The sequence below is a fragment of the Hipposideros armiger genome, unplaced genomic scaffold, assembly GCF_001890085.2.
Source record: "Hipposideros armiger isolate ML-2016 unplaced genomic scaffold, ASM189008v1 scaffold_12, whole genome shotgun sequence".
Taxonomy (NCBI): domain Eukaryota; kingdom Metazoa; phylum Chordata; class Mammalia; order Chiroptera; family Hipposideridae; genus Hipposideros; species Hipposideros armiger.
Window position 1 is genome coordinate 5,828,776 of NW_017731362.1, and position 13,379 is coordinate 5,842,154.

The window sequence follows — 13,379 nt, forward strand, 5'->3', positions numbered from 1 at the left end:
TAGCCAACTACATCTAAACTAGTAATTGTTACATAGTCCATGTTATCCTAGGGGATGCAAACGCGGCGAGTGGAATTGGCCATAGGATCGTGCCCTAACTCATCACTTGGTGATAAAGGGGAAATTAGGCTGAGGAAGCTCCCGGCATCCAGGCGTCTTCCCCGGCGGTGAGGTTGCGCCTCACACAGTTACTTGTCAGTGCGGTGGTGAGGGCCACACCTGGCAGCGACCACAGTGCATCTTCTGTGAGCAAGGGCTGTATGTAGCTCAGCCTGGAGGAGCTGCTCTGTGCAGCAGTTGCGGTCGCAGCAGAGGGAGCCGAGGTGCTCTGGGCAGAGGAGGCCGGCGATCGCAGCGTCAGTGCTGCATTCCCCAAAGCCGCGGCCGCGCTATGGGAAGTTCCCTGCACGCACTCAGCGGCGCTGCTCTTCACCCTCAATTGTTGATGAGCCCTGGCGCTGGTCAACGCACGGAAGACAGCCCATTTTGCTTTCTTAGAGATCGGGATGAGAAATGAGCTGCCGAGGGCATTTGGCAGGGAGGAGAGGGAAAGGCAGTTTCGTGCCAGCAGCTAAGTTGTAGAATTGCTTTGCAGGCTGCCCAGGGAGCACGATAGAACTGACAAGAACAGACACCGTTGTAGACCACAGGCATGCCTGACTGCACTTGAGTCTGATCGCTGGGACGCAGCCTCCGCTCCTGCTCTAACTCTTGGTGGCTGCATAAAGGAAACGAGACTAGAAACGTGATCGCGAGTGGTATTCCTGAAAGGAAAGCACATACACCCCAAAAGGAGGGGAGGAACAGCCAAGCTGGTGTGTGCAATTTTTTAAAAAGGAGAATCCCTCAGGTATGTTCTCTTTTCCCGGTATGAGCTGCCTCATCTGCATGTAATTCTTGTGTCTGCCTTTTCTTGTTGATTCTTTTTGCTTGCACTTTGAATCACAACCATGGGGTTCTCCTAGTGTACTTGATGCATTCGTAAACGCTCAGCTGTCCTATGTTTAGAATATGGATGGTTCTGTTAAGAATCACGGACTTCTCGGTCCGTGCAGAATGCAGAATGATAAATAATTGCTTTGTTTCCACTCAACTTTCAGGGGAATATCTGTTTATGGACAAACAGAGCTGGGATAAAAGGATAGGAAAATTCCCAATCCCTTGGGATTTGGGGAGGGTTGGGGTGGGAATTAGAGTCAAACAGAAAAAGAAAAGTTAAGGGCTGCTAGGAAAGGGTTAAAAGCCAAGATGTCATACACTATCACTGTGTCTTCCAAGTGTTTTTCCAGTTCAGCCTCCAGTCAGGAGCAAATTGAGCTTCCCCAATGGTTCTGCATTTCGCCCTCTGGATCAGTCCTTTAAGATGAAGAAGATCATGCAGATTTGCTTTCAAGAGATGAATTGCTTAAATCGTGTAATTGGTTCTTTTACAATTGTTCTATGATACCTAAGGAGGCAGTCAGAAAAAAAAAATCCCGTTGCTCCAACAGCTTGAGTGAACCCTAACTTCTGCAATTACATCATCGATATACTTGTATAATAAAGAGAAAGACAGATATGGGAACGATAGTAATGTTGGCTGTCTTTAGGACCTAGGCTAGATGACAAAGCTTAAAGTCAGTTTTCCTTATTAGGTTTTTAAAGAGAAAAAGGAAAGAGGTGGGTGGGTAACACATAAAAATGAATTTTTAGAAATACTCTGCATTTCTTTAAAAAGCTAAGAAGATAAGTTTGTCTCATTTTTGAATTGATAATAAATGTAGTACTTTAAAAATAATCTTGCTATCTTTTACACTTCAATACATTATTTTCATAAAAGTGGCAATAAATTAAACATACATGTACTGAAATTAAATGAGCTTTGCAGGAAGGGAGAAATAAGAGAATGAGAAAGTTTGCTACATTTTTGTATATATCAAAGTATTTCATAGATTTTTGTTTTTAAAAAGTGGTTCACTAATACAAAGAATGAATACCAAAGCTCCTCGGCCCTGACTTTTCATTATTGTTGGTCTTTTTATCTTATGATTTAAAAGTCCAAAAAAGTAATGGAATACAGGTAAATAGGATTTAAATGATAACTTGTGAACACTGTAAAGTAAATCACTACCTTGCTCTTTTGAAACTAAAACTTGTATTTTACCAAATGGTTAGCGACCCGGAGCACTGAGGTAGGCCATACAACAAAATCAGGACATCAGTTTTTTCAAAATTCCACACCTTGCTATAATAACAACAATGTCACAATATAAGTAACTACAAGCAATTCCTGGGCCAAAAGGATGATTTGGAGGATGGGCAAAGAGTTTACATTCATTAGTAGGGTGTGGAAAACATTGTGTATTTCTTGTGTGTTGACATCTTGTACAAGGAGTGTTATACTATCTGTATATGAAGCACTATAGCAATGATACAATGGTATTTTACTGAATCCACTAAGTGGCTGTTTTTCAAACTAATGAATGAACGGACCTAAGATTATTTTAAAGAATATTTGAAACTCTCATATACAAAGTTATCTTTTCAAACCACAGGGAAATTCTATTGAGAAAGTAATTTCAACAGAATTGTAGACTTGAATTTGAAAGTGGTTAAGCAGGTGTGGGTTTATTCCTAGCATTTGATTATTTGCTGTTAGACTTCCATCACACAGATCTGGAATCTTCTTCCAGAAATTGTCATCACCTTGTGCTTGGATAAATCCATGCCCAGGTGGGATATGAGGTAAACATGTTAGATAAGCCTAGAGGATTCACTTTCCATGTGCTTACTATTAAAAAAGTAAACTATTTCCCTACCTAGGCCATCGAACACCTTTCTATGGTTGCTAGTATGTATTTACACTAGAAGCAATGAAATGTGTGGTGCACAGAACCACTTGCTTAAGAACCCATAGATCATTGAAAACAGGTGACAACTGCAGTGATTCCCCTTTCAAAGACAAATCTGTGCATGTGTGCGCGTGCGTGTGCGTGTGTGTGTGTGTGTGTGTGTGTGTGTGTGTGTGTGTGTGTGTAAGTGTGTAAGTAAGGGTCTCGGAGAAGGGAATGTTCTTGCCTCTGCTGATTTAGGGCAAATCTGTGATTCTGAATATCAGCACACTTCTGGCATGATATTCTCTTTTCCCAGTGCTCCAGGCACTTTCATTTCTGTTGACTATCTCGGCTAATGCAAAGCATGTGCCCTTTTGTGAGTTCTCTGAGACACTGTGCCACCTGTACCTTGTCTTCCAGTTTTAATACTGTCAGCTTCTGTTATTCATTCTTTCCATCCCATAGTCTTTGCTACAGAAAGACTTTCTCCAGCACTTTTGAAACATGGGACTCACTTTCCCAGCTGAGAAAAGATATTTCTGCTTTCAGCTGGAAATTTTAGAAATGTTAAATACATGCCAAATTTGTTTCTGAAATGCACTTTTAAAAATAGAAATCCACTTTCTAACTATGGTTTGAACCTAATGTTAACTTATTTGATATCATACATTTAAATTAATATCATTCAAGTAATAATTGCAGAGTTAAGGAATTAAATTTGCATATTTTGTTGTTGTTGCTATTATAGACCCTTTCTGGATCTTGAGTTGTCTGTGCTTGAATGGTTAGGCTCCAGTTCCCTTCCAGCTTAAAAAAGGGGAGGGGGTTTATTAATAGCTCCCTCAGTCTGTAGCTTTGGAGCATGTAGCAAACGGAGCACCCGGTTCTGCAACCCCTGTAGAGATATGTCACACCGTTGTTTGCTCCACTTGTAGTCTTTTAAGGCACATGGAGGTCAGATCTAACTTCTAGATCAAAAGTCCTCCAGAGAAGTAGAAATGAAGACACGCTGAATCATTTCTCTTGCTCTTGTGAAAATGGCTGTGATCCAGGACGCATAAATGTTTCCTGTGTCTTGCACGTTATAAGTATATTGTACAGTTTAGCTTCAGCACATAGAAATTATTATAATCTTGATATAGGAGTTTTATATTATTTTTCCTACATAGGAAGTTAAGAAAATATTATGTGGAAATGCATGCTGGTTAGTAAGGTAGAAACTCCACATTATAAATTGTACTCAGAGTTTTTCAAGTACTAAAAAAGAGTAATCATTGAATATGGGTTTCCCTCTCAAATATTTTCTTGTCTCTGTGAGGCCATTACAACTCCACCTTCAGCCTGTCTGTATTCCCAACTGCCAGTCCCCATTGGCCCAAGTCCTATGTTCAGGGTAAAAACATACTGTGTTTCTGAGCATTCTGGATCTTGAGAATCTGGGTGCAATATATTTTCTTGATAGACAAAAATGTTTTGCATGAAAATATTTTGCTTCGGGTATTTTATAAGTTGAAATAATATACTCTAGAAGTAGCTTTTCCAGGCATATTAAACCTAAGGGAAAGAAAAGAAAAGACAAAAAGTAGCTATCTGACAGGGATGACTATTTCTATTCTACAAGTTGGAAGAACTGATGATTCGGACACGATCACAGAGGCATGTTTCTGAGAGAGGGGACACTGTTGACCTGATTGTAGAAAATCTGGAGGAAGAACAAATGTTTTTTGAATCAAGTCATTGTTTATTATTATTGCTTATTATTATTATTTTTATCAATGAGAGCTATTTAGTAAAAATTGCCAATGAGGTAAAAAATAGATGATCAATGCACACAGTCCAACAAGAGTCCATTGCTTTTGCTACCTAGCAGAAAATAATGGAATTAGTCAAATATTGGCCCAGCCTCCAATTGGCTGGATAAACTTGGACTGTCATTTTTTAAGCATTGGTTTCCTATCTGTAAAAGAAGATTATTTGTTTGATGCTCATGAAAACCCCTTCTAGTTCTCAGACTCTGAAATTCTATAAAATCTACATAATGTAGGCTCTATAGGGTTGACTCCATTTGAAATGTCACTATAGAACTGCTTGACTCTGATTTGCTTCTCCTGAGTCTAGTGGTTGATAAATATCATTTTCCTGCCTGATAAGCTGAAGAAGCAGTATTAATCCTTTTAGAACTTTTTAAAAATGTGTCAATTTGTTTTCCTTTGCACAACTAGACAATAAGTGTTGGCTTAATCATATTCCATGTTAACTGCATATTTTGTATAAAACCCTGTATTTGTGAGTCATACACATTTGCTGCATCTTTGATAGATATTGAAATTTTGTTACAAGAAACAAATGATGTTTGGGTAATTAGCTACTCATTTTATAATAATCATTCCATAGAACAGTTTTATTGAGAACTTTTAAAAAACAAAGTATATGTATGTGTGTACTCTACTTAGAAATTTGAATAGATTTACTCTCTTTCCTTCCAGCTGTCTTTCCTTCTGGATGGGCATACTCATAAGAACATGCTAGGAAGAAGGGGATTGTAGGCTCTCTCATGGCTGAAGGGACAAACTTCAGTAGGGAAGCTTCTCAAACCTAAGAAAATTCATATTTCCTTCCTAATTTCAAAGACAGTTGTCAAGAAGCAAAATATATAGATTAATTTCATATATATATAAATTAAAATTTAATTCTAGTTACTTCTTAGGAAGTAATCCGTAGGATTTTCGTTGTGCTAAATACAAAATAAAATGTCACAATATTGCTAGAGAGTAAGTGAAGAACATATTTTTTAAAACAGTAAATGATATGACATATCAAGTTTGATAAATACAACAAATTACAACAGATACATACATACATCAATTGTTTGCCTCCATTAAGCCTCAAGTGGAAGCAATTCTCTTGATACTCTGTCTATGCTCATTGAGGGGGACTGACATTACATATCTCAGTGAAGTCAAGAGATTAAATTCCTTTAGTTTTCCCCAAACAACTCCCTTTTTTCTTATTTTCTCAGTCTCTCAGGCTCAAATCTCAAGTCATCCTCACCACCTTATGCTTCCTCATGACCCCTGTTCATGTCTCACCAAATCTAGTTTTCTGTTTTATACATTTTTTCCAGCCATGCTTTCATGCCTCCTCCTATGAGCACCACCTTAGTTCAAGTTCTTATCACTATGACTAACATTCTGCTCTCATCTTCCGATTGGTTCATCTGTTATGAGCCTGTCTTCTGAGCATCTGTTCTGCATACTACTGCCTAATCCATTGTCCTAAAAGTGTGTTGATCATGGCACATGTCACTCCCTGCTCAAAAACTTTCAAGGACACCACATTGTATATGAAATAAATCTCAAACTACTTAATGTGGCAAAAAACACCTTGTAAACCAGATCTCAGACTGCCTTTCTAGCTTTACCTTATTCTAGTTCCATACCCAATCTCTGCCCCAATTAAATAGATTGCTCATAGTTTCCAAATGCTGAAATTTTATACAATTCTATAACGCTGAGTTATTTGTACAATTAATTTACTAACACATTATGTACTTTCTTGTGAGATTTCTCCTCTGGTATTGACCTATAGTTTAAACCTTTATTGTTTCAGTAACTTAAAAAATTCCTAGCAAGACTATAAACCCATTAAGTATCTGTTTAAATTTTGGCAAGTTGCTTAAAATTTCTGCATCTTAACTTCTGAACTCAAAAATAATGGCACCATAAAAAGCATTGCTTCACGGAGTGTTCGTGAGGATTAAATGAAATAATGTAGATTAAGTGCCCAAAGAGTGCTGGCTATTATTAATTGTAGTTATGTTTATATTTCTCATTATCTTGTGTATAGACAGTGAATGCTCAGTACGTTTGTTTGCTTTTATATTTAATTTGAATTCTATAATATTATGTTATTAGAGGAAAAGACTAGTTAGGGAAAGAGACAGACTGATATACAAAATAGGAAATAACAAAAAGGAAAAAGAAGGAAATACTCAGACCTCTACTGTGACTTAAGATAGCAATCTCCTCAGCAAATACATTTTAGAACAAACTGAAATAGCTTTGGACACCTTATTTTAGATGAAATCAGGGGCCCTGATATTCTAATATTCTTAAGTGTGTTTTCATAGTATTCTGAGGTAAGACACTTTAATGATTTTCTATATTAGTGTTGCTATGGGTTTCATGAAGAATATGCCACTGTAAAATGCTCCTGGGAGAAAGAAGAGAAATTAAGTATGACCAGTGACCCTGACTTATTTTCATTGTTCAGAGCTCTGACTTTAGGAAGCACTCAGTATCTGTGGGAAATGTCAGGACCTAGTGCCCACGCAGCCGATGAACACAACCACTGAAAGGCAGGCGAAGTGGCGCTTCAGAGGGCTGGAAGATGTACAATTAACAACAGGGGAGCTGCCTGACTACTAGCTAGGTCAGAATCAGGTCACAATATAGGTCTATGTCATTTTGGTATGGACTTGTCTTCCTGTTTTTGATCAGGGGTTTTGAGACTAAATACAACTTTTTCAGTTTGGTGTTTCTAGAAACAATACTTGCCTCACTAGCTCTGTATCCCATATCCTCCCTCTCTTCCTTTGATCTAAATCTTCCCCTTTTAACTTTAGCTGATAATGTAGATTGTGGCTTAACTCTTTTCTATGTAGTCCTATAGCATATCCAAGTTGTGTCCACATTATTGGGTTTTACCACCCTGGCTTCTGCTTCACAGCATCTATTGTAGTTCCCAGTGGATCAGCAATAATCACAATCATGGAAAGAAATCCAGGGAATTCCTAGGTGGTGTTTTGTAGTTTTCTAGAAGGAATTCTTACAGCATCTGTTTATTTCGAGATAGGAGGCAGGGTAGCTGATTACAGACAGTTTCCCAAGAAAGGGTGAATGCAAAATCTTCCTTAAATTCCCTGGTTGAGCTTGAAATTTCTAAGTTCCTGAATAATAATGTTAAGAGGAGGGAATATGAGTTACTTGAGGCAATATATGGTCAACTCTAGAATCTACTGAGAGAGAACTTGAGCTTGGCTTTGTAGATTTTCCTTGTGAGTTTCTAGATGTTATATTTCCTTCCTTTTAAGACACTTGACACTATAAGCCTTGGTTAATTTATCTCATAGTTGGTTCTAGTAGTTTACCCTTCAGGACCTACCCACAAAATAGTATTTGCTGATTGTTGTGTTTGGAATATAAAGCTTCCTTTCATGAAAATGGAGATGATGTTTTTTATAATGCAAAAAATTTAAAAAGTCCACTAGATGTGACACAAATTTCAAATGTCAAATTTAATTAGAATTATAAAAAATTAGATGACCATTGAGAAAGTACTTGTCAAAGTAGTTACCATTTCTGGATGCCAATTGTTTCTTAATTAATCCACATATTATCTCACTTTTTATTGTGAACATAATCTTTTAGTTCAGTATCTAAAACTCCTAGAGGACAAATAATTTACTGTTTTGCTTAATACCAGATGAAAATATACCAAAAAGCAAAGCCTGTTCATATTTTAGTACAAGACAATGTTATTATACATCTGTGAATATTAATGGAGTGAAAAAACCAAGCCATGTAAAATCAAATGGAGAAATACTGTAAACTCCTATTTATTAGGAATTCAAATATTAATAATAAATTAATTTGTGGTGGTAGCTTTAGAACAAGGATAATGTAATAGATATTTATAGGTGATGATGCTACTTACAGATTAAGTTGAAATGTCATATACCTGCATGATTGTACAAGTACAATATATTCATTATGATGGCATGGGATATTCTCAAGGATTCCCTTTTGTGCTGTCTCCATTTTCAAGTATTAAAATATGGTGAGCATAACTGGTCATTATTAAATACTGTCTAATTATTTGAAATTGACAAGTAGATATTTTGGAGAAATAAGCGTTTTCTGTTTAGTTAAATAACACAGTGTTAGCAATGAGAGATGGCTGCCTGGGTGATTAGAAGTCTATTGATTTGGTGTGAGAGGTAGTAGAAATGACCTTTTGAAAGTAAGTTAACTCCTATATGGATTGATTATTAGTACTGAGGGACATATTCTGACCCAAGATCACAGACCTGGATCTCAGCACATCATTTTGCAAGAGGAAAACAATTGGTCATAAAGAAGAATTGAAAAGCAATTACTGTTTTTGCAAAATCCATCTTTTTTTGCCAGAAAAGTGATTCAAAGCTAGCACCCTACTGAAGAGAAACTAGAGCATCAACTTTATATCTGAAAGACAGTACATTTCCCATAGTTCTGAATTACCAGCAGGTTTATCTTAATTATATTTTGCTTAGATTACTACTGACAGGTGGCTATGGAAGAAGGTGGGGCAGGAGTGTCACAGACAACAGAAGAAACCAAGCTTGGGTTCGAAGCATGTCAACAAAATTCACATTTGAGAAATCTCAGCACACCAAGGTGACTGTGTTTACACTTTCTGTTTCGCTTCATGCCTTCGGCTGCCTGAGGGACATCTCCTGTACCTTTCTGATGGAGAGGTATACATCCTGCATTTTGAGCTGCTGCTTTGTCCTAATTAGACTAGCTATAAAACATGTGGCGTCTAGGGGATTCCTTCTGGGTTAATTACAGGACTGTGAGCAGCTTTGCAGGAGAAGTAAAGCAAGTTCAATTCCATGTGAGATGTGTCTGTGTGGTTGTAATGTGTAGTTATCTGTGCAGAGGCCAAAAGCCTGGGCTGTCCAGACGTCCCTCACTCTCACCATCTAGCCTGGTCTGAATTTCCAGGGCCTGTACTTGCATTTTCTTCTGTTCTTTACTAGACTGTGAGCTCCTTGGGGAAAAGATTGTGCCATTGTTCTCTGTACTACAAAACTGGTAAAATGCTTAGATATCTTAGTTGCAGAGAAAAAAAATCCTGGAGAATTAAAGTGGTTCTGATGGGATAGGATATAAATCAGATGTTTCCTATGTTTAACATTATTAATAACAAAAGCGTGCTTAAAAGGGTTTTTCTTGGTATATTAAAGGAAAGGGGATGACGTAGATCATAATGATTGGTCAGAAAGAATATTCCAGGCAGAGAAAATGCTTGTGGAGCAAAAGGAAATAATGTTGATATGAGTGGAAAGCAACAAACTGTTTTGCTGATGTTGAAGACGATTTGGGGTACGTTGCTAGGCTCTACAGAGGAATGTGAAAATGGATAAAAAGAGGACCTCCCATCAAAAGCTCTTCCCCCTATTGGGGGAGGGAAACATGAACACAAATTATTATACAAGGAGTGAATTAAGGTGTGTGTGTGTGTGTGTGTGTGTGTGTGTGTGTGTGTGTACGCGTGCGTGTGTGTGTGGCGGGGGGGATTGCCAAAGTAACGAATATGGGCTAAATATGAACTACAAATGGAATGAATGAATTATAAGAGTCATACAGCAACAATGATAGTAGTCTGGTGAGGAGGCAATAAAAGCATATTCTATTCAAACAAAGAGGTAAAAAGATGTCTTGGGCTAGAGCAGGGAATATATATGGTGAGGGTAGGACTGTTGGTAGATCTGAATTTCATGGAATAGGCATCAAGGAGTCACTTTTTGGTGGAAATGGTTGGAAAGAAAATACTGTCATTTATTGAAGTCACTCGTTTAAATAAATCTCTCTGTTTGTTCTTATCTTACAGAGGGCAGGGACTATTGCTGTTTTGTTCACCACTGTATCCCCCAAACCTTGTGCAGGTCACAATACAGCTGGTGCTTAGTAAATATTTGTTGGGTGAATGACTAAAATGTTGATATCTCCATACTGTATGTATCTAAAATATTTTTTTTTGAATTCAAATCCAATTTCTATCTAGTTCAATTTTTCCCAAATACATCTTTCACTTCTTCATCTTCCCTAGTAACCTGATCTGTGTAGAACACCATGAAGGTACTGGGATTACAAACAATTGTCTTTCAAAGGACGGACACATAGCCTTATTAGGAGAGAAGCCAGAGAGATGCCATGCATGGTGTGAGCAGAACATCTCAGAGTAAACTGAGCTGTTTCCCTAATGTGAGCATATTGTTCACTATTTCGGAATTTGTTAAATAAATAGCTACCCTTCAAATTGTGATCAGATATTTCTCACCTGAATACTGTGGCTCAATTTGCATTACCAATGAAGGCAGGGTTATGCAACCTCAATTATAATCTTGGAAAACAGTCAGCAAATTCTGAATAATAAGTACTGCTTACCTGTTTAAAAAAATAGGCAAGCTTTCTTGATTTCTGCCTGAAATAATAGCATGGTAAGAAATTCAGGGATAAAAATTAAAAAAAAAATTATTAGTCAAAACAATTCCTAAAGACACCAAGGCAGGGCAATGGCCTTAAATTAAAACTATAATTCCTCATGCTACATCTGTTTTTCTATTAAATGTATAGATTTCTTCTTTGGCAAATACAGGATTATGTGTTTTGTTTATTATGACATGTAAAACCTGTTTCTCCTTTCTTCCTCCCTCCCTCCCTCTCTTCCTTCCTTCCTTCCTTCCTTCCTTCCTTCCTTCCTTCTTTCTTTTCTTCCCTTCTTTTTTTACTGCTGAATACAAACACAGCCAAATACAAACCGAAGGGAGGATTATTTCTGATTATGTGTTCAGGTGTTTATAAATTTATACACAATGTGGGTTTCCAAAATATCTGCAAGCTTGTATTAAGCTTGTATGTTAAATTCTCTAGGAAGCTGACTTTGTTTGTTTTCTAGAAAATTGTGCTAAATGCCTTTGTAAAGCAAGCATCAACCCATTGCTAACCTCTTTTTAAGTATGAACTTGCCTACACTGTTGCATAACTAGACTCTTGTAAAAATTACGAACGGCGCAGTCATTCTGGGTAATGACGTAGGGATTACTTAATTAGGGAAGAACTCATAAAGGAAGAACAAGGCAGCTTGTCCAAAAGGTAAACAAGCCATGACAACTTATGAATATCTCTGTCTCCTTACCTTAACCTAATTCTCCATTCTATTTTTCGGATCCCTCTTTCTATTAAAACATACCTGTTTTGTGTCTCATTCTCTTACTTATATTTGTGTATAAAGGACATGTTGGAGTCACACCTAAATGTTATATGGTAAAATTTTCAAATTTATTAACATTTTTTTTCAGTAGAGATAAATATACATATGTTTTCTACCTCACAGCCCCTTACAAAAATTATAAATTTTCTTTGTACTTTCTTTTTTTATTGTGCAGGTGGAGTTAAGTTTTACTGCTAGTGAAGTTTGAACCTGTGGAGAAGGAAAAAATAGTTTAAAGGAAAGTAAACTGGGTGTGTTAGGAGTAGCAAAGTAGTTTTCGTTTATTTGGTAGATTTCAGGGTCATGAAGTTCTCATGTTTAGAAAACAAAAACAACCTTAATCCTTCCCCCCCCACACCCCCCAGAATTCTAATGCTTTAATTGCTACACTAAAATTCTTCTAAATATTCCAGAAAAGTAAATAAGTTAGGCTGCATCTATTATTAACATCTTTAGTCATCAGATTCTTTCCTGAAAATTGTGGTAGGCCAGGTAAGGCCTGAATGATTGGATACTTGAGGCGGAAAAAAGAATCATTAAGTGGGGCAGAAAAGGTGACCACAGAGAAGGCCAGATTGTTGGGAACACAATTTATTTACTTCACAAACGTTGGATTCTCAGGGCCAGGCATTTCTGTGCCCCTCAGCTCCAAGGCCCAGACCAACTGACTGAGAGCTCCGTCAGATGTTAGAAATCCTTTGATTTAGAATTATGTTCCATATTTGAACACAGCTGGGAGATGGACAATCTGCCTTGGAGATGCAACTTCTAATAAAGATCCACCAAGAATGATTTCTTAAGTTGTATACAGTATACCAATATAGGACTTTTTTCAATAGAATATTTAAAACATGTACATTTAGTATATTCAATAGTATGTTTAAATGGGTAACAGATAGTGTAAATTCAATTATGTTCTTCCTGACATAAGTATGTATTTTTTTTCCTACTTTGAAGGTTATCTGTATAATATAGTGATATAAGATGAGGGCTTTGGAGTTTCTTATCCTGTATTCAGATATCCACATTACTACTTTCTATAATTGTGGTCTTAAGCAAGATGCTTAATTGTGCCAGGCCACAGTTGCTTTTTCTCTACAACAGGAATAATATAGTTGTTGCCATGATTAAATGAGATAATTTTTACCATACTCAGGGTATAGTACCTGGAACAGAGCAAGCAAATATTACATGGCAACTATTATTATTATTCTTTGTTACCCATTAGCTGTCTCTGCTACTTGTGATGTGGAAATAAAGATAATATATTTTGTAGATCTGGAGTTACATAATTTGGAAGTCAAAACCTAGAGCGCATTCAGAGACAGTATGGAAAAGCTGTGCACTGATGTCTGTGCCAGTGTAGGAACCAAGGCTACCTTCAGCTGAGGGTCATTCCTAGAGGTTGACTCAGGGGAGTGAGTGCCTTGGTCCTGAAGGCATCACACCCTGGCATCCATTACAGTCTGCCTTGTGTGCCACTCAAACCCACTTGTTTTATACGTTTTATCTGGAATAGATGCCAGT

General features: G+C 37.3%; 1 protein-coding gene across 1 annotated transcript in view; it reads left to right on the plus strand.

The window, feature by feature from the left end:
- The first annotated feature begins 220 nt into the window (after positions 1-220).
- UNC13C (unc-13 homolog C) overlaps positions 221-13,379 on the plus strand; it is a 565,880-nt gene continuing 552,721 nt past the window's right edge. Inside the window, exon 1 of the mRNA XM_019664136.1 lies at positions 221-850. The gene's annotated coding sequence lies outside the window, so the exon portion shown is untranslated. The remainder of the gene's footprint in view (positions 851-13,379) is intronic.